The sequence below is a fragment of the Phyllostomus hastatus genome, unplaced genomic scaffold (genome assembly GCF_019186645.2).
Source record: "Phyllostomus hastatus isolate PE091 unplaced genomic scaffold, TTU_PhHast_1.1 phas_scaffold_39, whole genome shotgun sequence".
Classification (NCBI taxonomy): domain Eukaryota; kingdom Metazoa; phylum Chordata; class Mammalia; order Chiroptera; family Phyllostomidae; genus Phyllostomus; species Phyllostomus hastatus.
In genome coordinates, this window is record NW_025334028.1 from 7433275 (window position 1) to 7443697 (window position 10423).

The 10423-nt window shown below is 41.6% G+C and overlaps 1 pseudogene; it reads right to left on the minus strand.

Annotated features, from left to right (window-relative positions):
* Positions 1-1864: 1864 nt before the first annotated feature.
* Positions 1865-10182, minus strand: LOC123806721 (annotated as a pseudogene).
* Positions 10183-10423: the final 241 nt, after the last annotated feature.

Here is a 10423-nt window from a genome sequence, read left to right on the forward strand (position 1 = left end):
AGAACAGTATTATTAGAATTAATGCAAGAAACTTTAAAAGCAAAAATGGTTTTATTTTATTAAGGTGACATTATTGGGATGTATCCAGCAGCTAATGTGAAACATGACTATGAATTGAAGGTGGGCCCTGAGAGGTGAGTCTAAGAGTTTTCTGTTGGGGTCATGAGCAAGGAAATGAGTCACTAAGGAAAAGGGAATGATATTTTAAAGACTTAAAATTGGAGGTCTGAAGTCAGTCCAGTGGGTTTGCCATTTAATGACTCTGAACCTTGTACCCTCAATTACACAGAGGGCTAGTAATGCCTGTTTCTCCCCCTACAGAGCATCACCATAATGTGAGGTATAATGGAAGTGGTTGTAAACCTATAAGCACTCTGCAGATCAAGGATGCTGGAGAAGATGAAGCTGTCTGAGACTGAACATTGGGGTTTTGGCCTCACCTCTTCACTTAGTCCATAAGCATCTACTCAGCCTTCAGATCTCAGGCCCAACTGGCCTTCCCTGATTTCCCCATGGCCCAGTGCCCCTGTCACAGACTGTCATTGCAGGTCCACATGTGCTACTCTGATGATTTGATCCATACCATGTCTCTACTTTCAGAGCACTTCAAGGGAGTGGGCTCCACATCCATTTTACTTCCTGCTGGGAGTGCAGTAACAGGCACATTTCTGTGTCTCCAGAAACGTTCATTGAATAAATGAACAGATTGAATAAGTACAGATTAACTGTACTTTGCTGTGATTAGAATGTTGCTGTCATTTAAGCAGTGATTTAAATATGACAAGTGACAAACTGTTGGATAAAATTAGTATCTGGGTTTCTAAAGAAGGTAAATGTGAATATTGAAAACCTCTCTATTTCTGTTAGGCATGTAACTCTAGGCAACCTTGCCCTGTTAAGCAAAAAGACAAAGGGCATGTGAATTCAGCAAAATAACTTGGAGCTACAGAACCTAGGAGCCAAAAATCAAAGGGGTATATCCTCCCCCACGGGTCTGTAGTTGTTGCTAGAGAAATCTCTAATTGCTAAACTTTTGTTCAAACCAAAGCACTGTTAATAATACTGCAGTATAATATATCCTTGGAAGTTGCTAAGACAGTAGATCCTAAATATTCTAACAACAATAGCGACAACAAAACAGTGATGGAGGTGGTAATCAATTTATCAATACAACATTAAGTGTATCAAATCAATAGGTTGTACACCTTAAACCTAGGCAATGTTATATGTCTATTACATCTCAGTAAAGCTGGGGGAAAAAACCCTTCAAGTGCTGGAACAAATCTCACTTCAATTACTTTAATTTGCCTCTGTAGAAAGTGTCAGAATTTATTTGGGTCCATGTATTTTGTGGATTTAATAGCTTTCACATACTATTTCACAGTGCAGACACCCATTCGCTAAGTTCATTTTTCAATCAGGCAATATGAAATATTTAGATGACACTTCACTCCTATTTCCTACAGATCAGTGCTTAAGAATTCTGGAGTTGCTAAGAACACCTCCAGGCTTTTATATAATCTGTCATAAAATGAAATGCAATGTTTTTATCCCATGGGGATTCTTACTTTCTTTCTTCAGTGTATGGTAGAGATGTCCGATGGTTACAGTGTTTAAATTATTATAAAGGGCACACAACATAAAATTTACTCTTACCCATTTTTTGTAGTTTAAATGCATTTTAATTTTAGACAGCATACATGACATCTTTTTGTTAAAAACAATGCCTCCACCCCAAATAAATCAATGTCAAAATAAATGAAGAGCTTAAGATAACATCAGTCCCATTTGTCCTAGTCCTGGTGTGTGGCTGAAAAGCAGCAACCAGTTATGATGACAGGTGACAGACCCAAATTCCAGATTCTTAACTCTTTTCCCTCTTTAAACCATCCTTAAAGAGAATCATATGTGGGGTTGCAACATCCTCACAGTACTCCCACAGAGCAAGCATTCCATCTGGATTCAGGTTTTCATCAATCAAGAACTGGGAGTTTTGAAATTAACAAGGATACGCTCAGTTTGTTCTGTAGCCCCTGTCATAAAAGGCTTTGCTCTTGCGGGTCTCTCTTCTTCAAGTTTCACTTTGACTAATTCATGTCATCTTTGATGTACTTCTTATAGGCTTTTCTTGTGAAGCTTGTTTCCTGCAAATGATGGTTCATGACAATATTGACACCAGTGATGGCTGTGCTTTTGGAAACTTTGCCCTCAGGAACTTCAGTGGAGACATTGCCACCAATGACCAAGTCATCAATGTTATTCTCTGTCCACTGACCCTCTTCCCCTCCCCTCCAGGCACACACTGACTGTAATCATCCGTATCTTGAGATATAGGAGATCATATTGTCATGGCTGATAAGGTCCTGATAGATGATCCTGACAGCAGCTGGAGGGAGATGACAGAAGCACTGGTTAGCAGGAGCCTGGAGCTCAGAGTGAGCTTGGTGCAGATGCAGCCAGAGAGGCATTTGGGGGAGGGAGGAGCAGGTGGAAAAGCTGTCTTACCCATTTTTTTAAATCCCCACCTGAGGATTATGTTTTTATTGATTTTAAAGAGAGAGATGAGTGGAGGGGGGAAAGAGAGAGAGACAGACATTGATGGGTTGCCTCCCATGGGTGCCCCCACTGGGGATTAGACCCGAAACCCAGGTATGTAACATGACTGGAATTGAACCCATAACCTTTAGGTGTATGGAATGACACTAACCACCTGAGTCACCCATGGGATGATGTTCCAATGAACTGAGCCACCAGGCCTGGGCTTTCTTACCTATTTTTAAGGGCACAGTACAGTAGTGTTAAATATATTCACATTTTGTGCAATCTCCAGAACTTTTTCATCTTGCAAAACTAAAACTTTATACCCATTAAACAACAACTCCCAATGTTTTCTTCCTCCCAGACCCTGGCCACCACCCTCATAGTAACTTCTTTTTTTTCAGTCATGACATAAACATTTTATTCAATCAAGGGGAAAGAAATCAGGGGATTTCTGATAGTGGTAGGTTAACACACTTGAGCTGGGTGACAAAGAGTGGAAGAACTGCTTACATGACTCTGGGTTACACAGTGTTCCCATGCTCTCTCTCTGTTGTCTCAGCCTTTCTGAAAGTGGCGAGGATTTGAGCACCAGGAGTAAGGTTTGAGCCAGGTACCATGGCAGGTGGTGAGTGCCTGGGGCCAACAACATACACCTGCTCTGTCAGGGAGACACAAGGGCAAGAGTGTCTAGCCAGTAGCTCCTGGTGAACAGCAGTGGGTTTTATCAGTATTTTTAAATATATTTTATTGATTATGCTATTACAGTTGTCGCATTTCCCCCCCTTCAGTCCCCTCCACCCCACACTCCCCAAACCCACCCTCTCCCACCCACATTCCCCAACTTTAGTTCATCTCCATGTGTCATAAGTTCTTCAGCTTCGACATTTCCCATACTATTCTTACCCTCCCTCCATCTATTTTCTACCTATCATTTATTCTACTTATTCTCTGTACCTTTCTCCCGTCTCACCTCCTCCCACTCCCCTCTTGCTAACCCTTCATGTGATCTCTATTTCTGTGGTTCTGTTCCTGTTCTAGTTGTTTCCTTACTTTGTTTTTGTTTTTGTTTTAGGTGTGGGTGTTAATAACTGTAAGTTTGCTGTCATTTTACTATACATGTTTTTTATCTTCTTTTTCTTAGATAAGTCCCTTTAACATTTCATATAATAAGGGCTTGGTGATGATGAACTCCTTTAACTTGACCTTATCTGACAAGCACTTTATCTGCCCTTCCATCCTAAACGAAAGGTTTGCTGGATAGAGCAGTCTTGGATGTAGGTCCTTGCCTTTCATGACTTGGAATACTTCTTTCCAGCCCCTTCTTGCCTGCAAGGTCTCTTTTGAGAAATCAGCTGACAGTCTGATGGGAACTCCTTTGTAGGTAACTGCCTCCTTTTCTCTTGCTGCTTCTAGGATTCTCTCCTTCATTTTAATCTTGGCTAATGTAATTATGATGTGCCTTGGTGTGTTCCTCCTTGGGTTCAACTTCTTTGGGACTCTCTGAGCTTCCCAGACTTCCTGGAAGTCTATTTCCTTTGTCAGACTGGGGAAGTTCTCCTTTATTATTTGTCCAAATAACATTTCCACTTGTTGCTCTTCCTCTTCCCCTACTGGTACCCCTATAATTCAGATGTTTTAATGTTTAAAGATGTCCTGGAGGTTCCTAAGCCTCTCCTCATTTTTTTGAATTCTTGTTTCTTCATTCTTTTCTGTTTGGTTGTTTGTTTCTTCCTTCTGCTCTACTCCATTGATCTGAGTCCCAGTTTTGTTCCCATCACTATTGGTTCCCTGTGCATTTTCCTTCATTTCACTTAGTGTAGCCTTCATTTTCATCTAATTTGTGACCAAATTCAACCAATTCTGTGAGCACCCTGATCACCAGTGCTTTGAACTGTGCATCTGATAGGTTGGCCATCTCTTCGTTGCTTATTTGTATCTGCCCTGGAGCTTTGACCTGTTATTCTGGGTTTTTGGGGTTTTTTTTTTTTTTTTTTGTCTGGTTATGCCTGTTATGTAGTGAGGGGTGGAGCCTTAGGTGTCCACCAGGGTGGGGTAACCCGTGTGGCTGGGTTTTGACACTGTACATGGGACAGGGGTCAGAAAGGGAGCAATGGTGCTTGCTCCACTCTGTCAGATTTTAGTCCCTTCTGCCCCTTTCCCTAAGCAAACTGGGCCCTTATGGTGCTGATTTCTGTGTGGGTGGGCTTGTGTATGTTCTGGGACTCTGTAGGTCTCTCCAATGAACTCTCCTGTGAGGCTGGGAGTCTCTTCTGGCACCTCAACCCCCACAGGCATTTTCAATCAGTGTTGTGAGGCTTTATTTTCCCTGAGCTGGAGCCCTGGGTTGTGCAGTCTGTCTCACTCCCCCGTTTTGCCTGGTTTATCTGCGCATGAATGTGTGACTGCCTGGTCAGCCACCTGCCTAGCACGCCTTGCTGGGTCTGCCTGCTGCCACCCTGCGCCTGGGGTCTGCCAGACACTACCTGTGTGCCCAGGGTCTGCCTGCTGCTGTCTTGTGCGCCCAGAGTCTATCAGCTGCTGCCTTGCATGCCCGGAGTCTGCAAGCCACCACTTTTTTTTTTTTGACACAACCCCTCTCCACCCAGCTGCCTGACTCTGCCCATCCTACTGGTCTGGATGAATGTGTCTATTTTAACTCCTTGGTTGTTGGACTTCTGTACAGTTCAATTTTATGTCAGTTCTGGTTGTTTTTGTGTTTCTAAATTTTTGTTGTCCTTATTTTGGTTGTGTGAGGAGGCACAATGTGCCTGCCTAGGCCTCCATCTTGGCCGGAAGTGCTCGGTATTTCTTATTTTATCCCTTTTTATTGAATTTATTGAGGTGACACTGGTTAATAAAATTATATGGGTTTAAGGTATACAATTCCAAAACACATCATCTGTGTACTGTATTATGTATTCACCATCCAAAGTCAAGTCCTTCAATCACCATTTCTCTCCCCTCTACTCTCCTCTCCCTCTCTGCACCCTTAGCAATCCCCATTCCATGGTAAATTTTTTTATTGGGTCAGTTTCATGATCATGGTATCTCCCCTGCCAGGTAAGTATTATTGTTGGGTCAGTTTCTAGTTCTGTCTGGGTGGGTGTCCTTGACACAACCCTGAGAAGTCAGAACATGGTGTCATTTGACTAATCCACAGAATTAGTGATTAGATATGATCCTATGCCAGGAGGAAACAAAACTTAGGGGTGGATTCATAAACACTAAAAGGTAGGCAGAATTTGAATACAGGTAAAGCAATTTAATTCCCAGGCATTAGTCACAGGCCTATGCATAAAGGAAGGGGTGAATTCAACACCTGGAGGAAATGTAGATAAGTTAGGTCAGGTAATATGCCCTTTGAATATGCCCTGCCCCAACCCTGACCTAGGATTTGGCATTCAATGATGAATAATCCGCGATCCCCGATCTCAGGGACCTTGCAGTCACATAGTATGGAGAAGGTAAGGCAGATGGTAAATGTATTCATTTGCTGCCACTTCCACAAGTTCCCCCATGCTTATATATCTTTTTTGCCTCAAATAAACTGACTACAGGTAACAAAGATATTGGTGACCACATCCTCCATTATTACATTACTCATCTTATTTTCCACCATAAAGTTCTTTTTTTTTTAATTGTTGTTTAAGTACAACTGTCTCCATTTTCACCCCACCACACCCTCTTTCCCCAACCATCCCTACCTCCCACCTTCAAACCCATGCCCTTTGGCTTTGTGTGTCCTTCATATATGTTCCTTGATGGCCTTTCTCCATTATCCCCTATTATCCCTCTCCCTCTTCCTTTCTGATTACTGTCAGATTGTTCTCTATGTCAATGTCTCTGGTTGTATTATGCTTGCTTGTTTGTTTGGTTGATTAGGTTCTGCTTATAGGTGAGATCATACGGTGTTTATCTTTTGCCACCTGGTTTATTTCACTTAGCATAATACTCTTCAGTTCCACCCATGCTGTCGCTAAGGGTAGGGGCTCCTTCTTTCTTGCTGCTGCATAGTATTCCATTGTATAAATGTACCATAGTTTTTTGATCCATTCATTTACTGATGGGCACTTCTAGGTTGCTTCTAGCACTTGGCTAGTGCAAATTGTGCTGCTATGAATATTGAGGTGCATAGGTTCTTTAGGATTGGTGTTTCAGGGTTCTTAGGATATAATCCCAGTAGTGGAATTGCTGGGTCAAAAGGTAGTTTTGTTTTTAGTTTTCTGACACCATAAAATTCTTTTATTCTTGCATCCATCAATGTTTCATCACTTAACTGACTCTGGCTAATGTGCTTTGAATATTCACTAAGCACTTCCAAGACCATAATCACATTTGCTCCTCTGAAGGAGGAGGATATTATTATCATCCTTATTTTGCAGATGAGGAAGTAGAAACTCAGAAAGTCTGATGGACTTTCCCAGAGTCACAAAAGTAGGAAAGGTAGAGTTAAGAGGGGATTCAAGTGATCAATTAAATTTGATGCTCTTTTTCAGTTCCCCATAGGTTAATCACAGGGAAAAGGTTGTCAGTTAGTTGGTTGTCAATACATATATTTATGGATCACTGAACTGTGACAGGCATTTGGGATACTGTACTGAATGAGATCCAGTTCCTTCTTGAGCTGAAAGATACAATCACAAATGCTCAACATTGTAAAGGATTGTTTTCAGAGAATAAAACACAGGAACCCCACCTAGGCTGTGAAGGGTGGGGTTGAGTGGTGGGTGGAGGGTTACTGACAAGAATTTTTCTTCTGAAAAAAAATCTTCAGGACCCTGTCCTTAATCACTGTGAGCTGTAGTGAGACACTTGAATGCTTGTTTTATTTTGTGGAAGGATTCAGTTATTGCACAAATGAGTTCAACCAAATAATGGGTAGAAAGTTCAATCTCCACCCAGACCAACTAAACCAGTTTCAGTATTTTCACAGCCTGTGAAAACACACTCTGTAAAGTGTCTATTAAAATACACTCAATTTGGAGTAAAAAATAGAATTAGCCCCTGGGTGGGGAAGTAATACATGACACATCACCTATTCTATTAGTGCCACTTTAAGCAAGAGAAGGACATAACTCTTTGAGGAAAAGAGTGCTGTTGAAGTTGATGCAACACATGAAAAACTGATTTCCACATTGCTTTCTTCCCTCAGACTGACACAATCAGAAAAAGTTGACAGGAAAGTGCTAACAAGACACAGTTGCAAAAATTCACACTGACACTGGAAGGAATTCACTGCTGTTAAAAAAGAAAAAAGGCAACGTTTTTTCAGTTTTTTTAATACCTGGTTATTAAATTAACTGATGTTCATTTTAACACAGTGTGAACTTTAACTATCATCTCAGGATGTTTCTTGACTCTGAATATGCCAAATTTAACATTCTGAATAGATCATTGTATCGGTCCCTGGTTATCAAGATGCAATGGGACTTTATATTTGTTGCTCTTCTGCAAATTCACACTTTCTGGACTTTCTGAGACTGTTCCAATTTCATATAATTCTGGTCAAACCACAGCTGAGACAAGAGGTTCTCTTGTTTTGTATTGTGCTGTATGTCTCCAACAGAGTGTTTGCACGTTGCACATACTTAATGGATGAATTGTATGTCTGACAATCCAGAAATAATAGCCACCACAATTCCAAAAGACATTTAGTAAGGCCAGAGATATCAGAGTGTCATTGGAGAATTGTTTGTACACGCAGACCCAGGGAAAAAGCCCTAAGACTGAAATTCTCCATCCACAAGTACAAAGCAGGGAAAGACCAAAGAAAAAGTCTGACCACTCCAGTCTGGTGGTGACCAATAGAGTTTATGAGGGGACATTTACATACAAGACATAATTTGGGCAGCTGCAAGATGAAATGGATTCTGATGCTATATAGCAGCTGCCAAAGAATTATACAGGGTAAAGTGGGGAGGGGGAAGAGTCACAGGTAGTAGTATCTGAATGCTACCAGATGTGGAAAATTACTTTAACATGCTTGACCAGAACAGGACAAATGAAACATTTTCCAGATACAGCTACTACCAGGAGGCAGGGGAGCAGTGCTGATTTTTTTGTTGTTAGAATGAAAATTGATTCATGATCAGACAGACTGTAAGAGGGTTTACAGTAAGTTGTCTCTGTTTGGGCTCAGGTACAGCTTGCAGGGTGGACGGCAGTCACATCATCAAACAGTCTCACCTCTGTAGAATCACCATTCATTCATTTGTTAATATGCTGATGTGCTGCCTAAAGTTATTGAGCACCCAGTTTGTGTCACACACTATTGTAGGTTTTGGAAATACATAAGTGAAGGAAATAGGCAAAAATCCCATCCCTGTGGAGCTTAAGGCCCCTTGGGGAAGACAGATGAAAACTAAGTTAAAAACATGGCAAATTGGATGGTAATAGAAGATATGGAAAAAATAAAGTAAGGAAGAAGAACGGGAACTATTGGAGTCGGGCTGTTTGTAATTTTTGATTGTGTAGTCAGGGCAGATGACATCTGAAAGAGTTTTGAAGGAATTCCTGCAGAAACCTGGAAAAGAGCCTTCAGGGTAGAGAGACTGCAAATCAAAGGTCCTGAGCACGTTGAATACTTTCCAGAAAGAGCAAAGAGTTCTGGTGGCTTGAGTAGTGAGAGAAGCAGGAGATAAGTGGGGACAGTGTGCATAAGGGTTTCTATTAGATACTAGATGTATTTTACATATATTAACTCATTTATTCCCTATATCAAGCCCATTAGATAGGTATTATTCTCATTTATACAGATGAGAAACTGTGGCTTTTAAAAATCCAGAGTCTTGTCCAAGGCCATACAACTAGTAAGTGATAGAACTGTAATTCAAACCAGGCAGTTTGTGGTCCATTTCCTTTTTTCTAGGCCATACAATGAGACAACAGTTCCCAGTTTCCCTGAGTTGTGGCCAACGGAACATGAGTAGAAGTGAAGAGTGCTACTTCCAACCTGGTTCATCAAAAGCTTCCACAGGTAGTCCCTTCATCCCCCTTTTCCCGCTGAATGTAGAGAACTTCAAGGTCCAAGGGAAGGTGGAACTATAAGATAAAAGGAGCTAAGGTGTTTAAATGACCACATGGATACCCTCCTGCAGGTCAGGAACTGTCCTCCGAAATTCACAATAAGCTTCTATTGTATAAGCCACTGAGAATTAGATGTTGATTTAAGTCTTGAATTTAGGGCTGAAGGTGGCATGACCCTCATGCAGAAGAATACACAATCAATTTTATTTATTTGTTTTTAGAGAGAGGAAAAGAGAGGGAGAGAAACAGCAATGTGTGGTTGCCTCCTGAGTGCCCCCCACTGGGGCCCTGGTCTACAACCCAGGCATGTGCCCTGACTGGGAATGGATCCTGAGACCCTTTGGTTTACAGGCCATCACTCAATCCACTGAGTCACATCAGCCAGGGAGAGTACACAATCTGTTAATGAAGACAGACTTGTAAATGATGGCAATGCAGTCCTTTAACACAGGCATTAAGAGAGAAGTCTGCCACATTTCCCTGCCACTCAGGGAAAGGAGTCTAAACACTATCTAGGAAAGTGTAGGTCACCTATACCTGGTGACATCTGAATAGGTGATGAAGGGTGAATAGGAGTTTGAGGTGAGGAGGTGTGGGGAATAGCAGTAGCGCCATTTCGGTGACAGCTTGTGCAAAGGCATGAAAGGGGAGAGGAGTCTGGGAAGAAGGACATAGTCTATCACTCAGCTTATCTCCACCTTAGTTTGTGCTCACTTGTGGTTTCCTTCCTCACACCTCTAATTTCTCACACCTTCCACCCTCTGTCCTGAAGAAGCAGCATATCCCAGTGGCTGGGCATGTTAATGAAAAATTTCTTCTGATGCTTGTTAAAATGGTAAAGAGGATTTAATTCAGG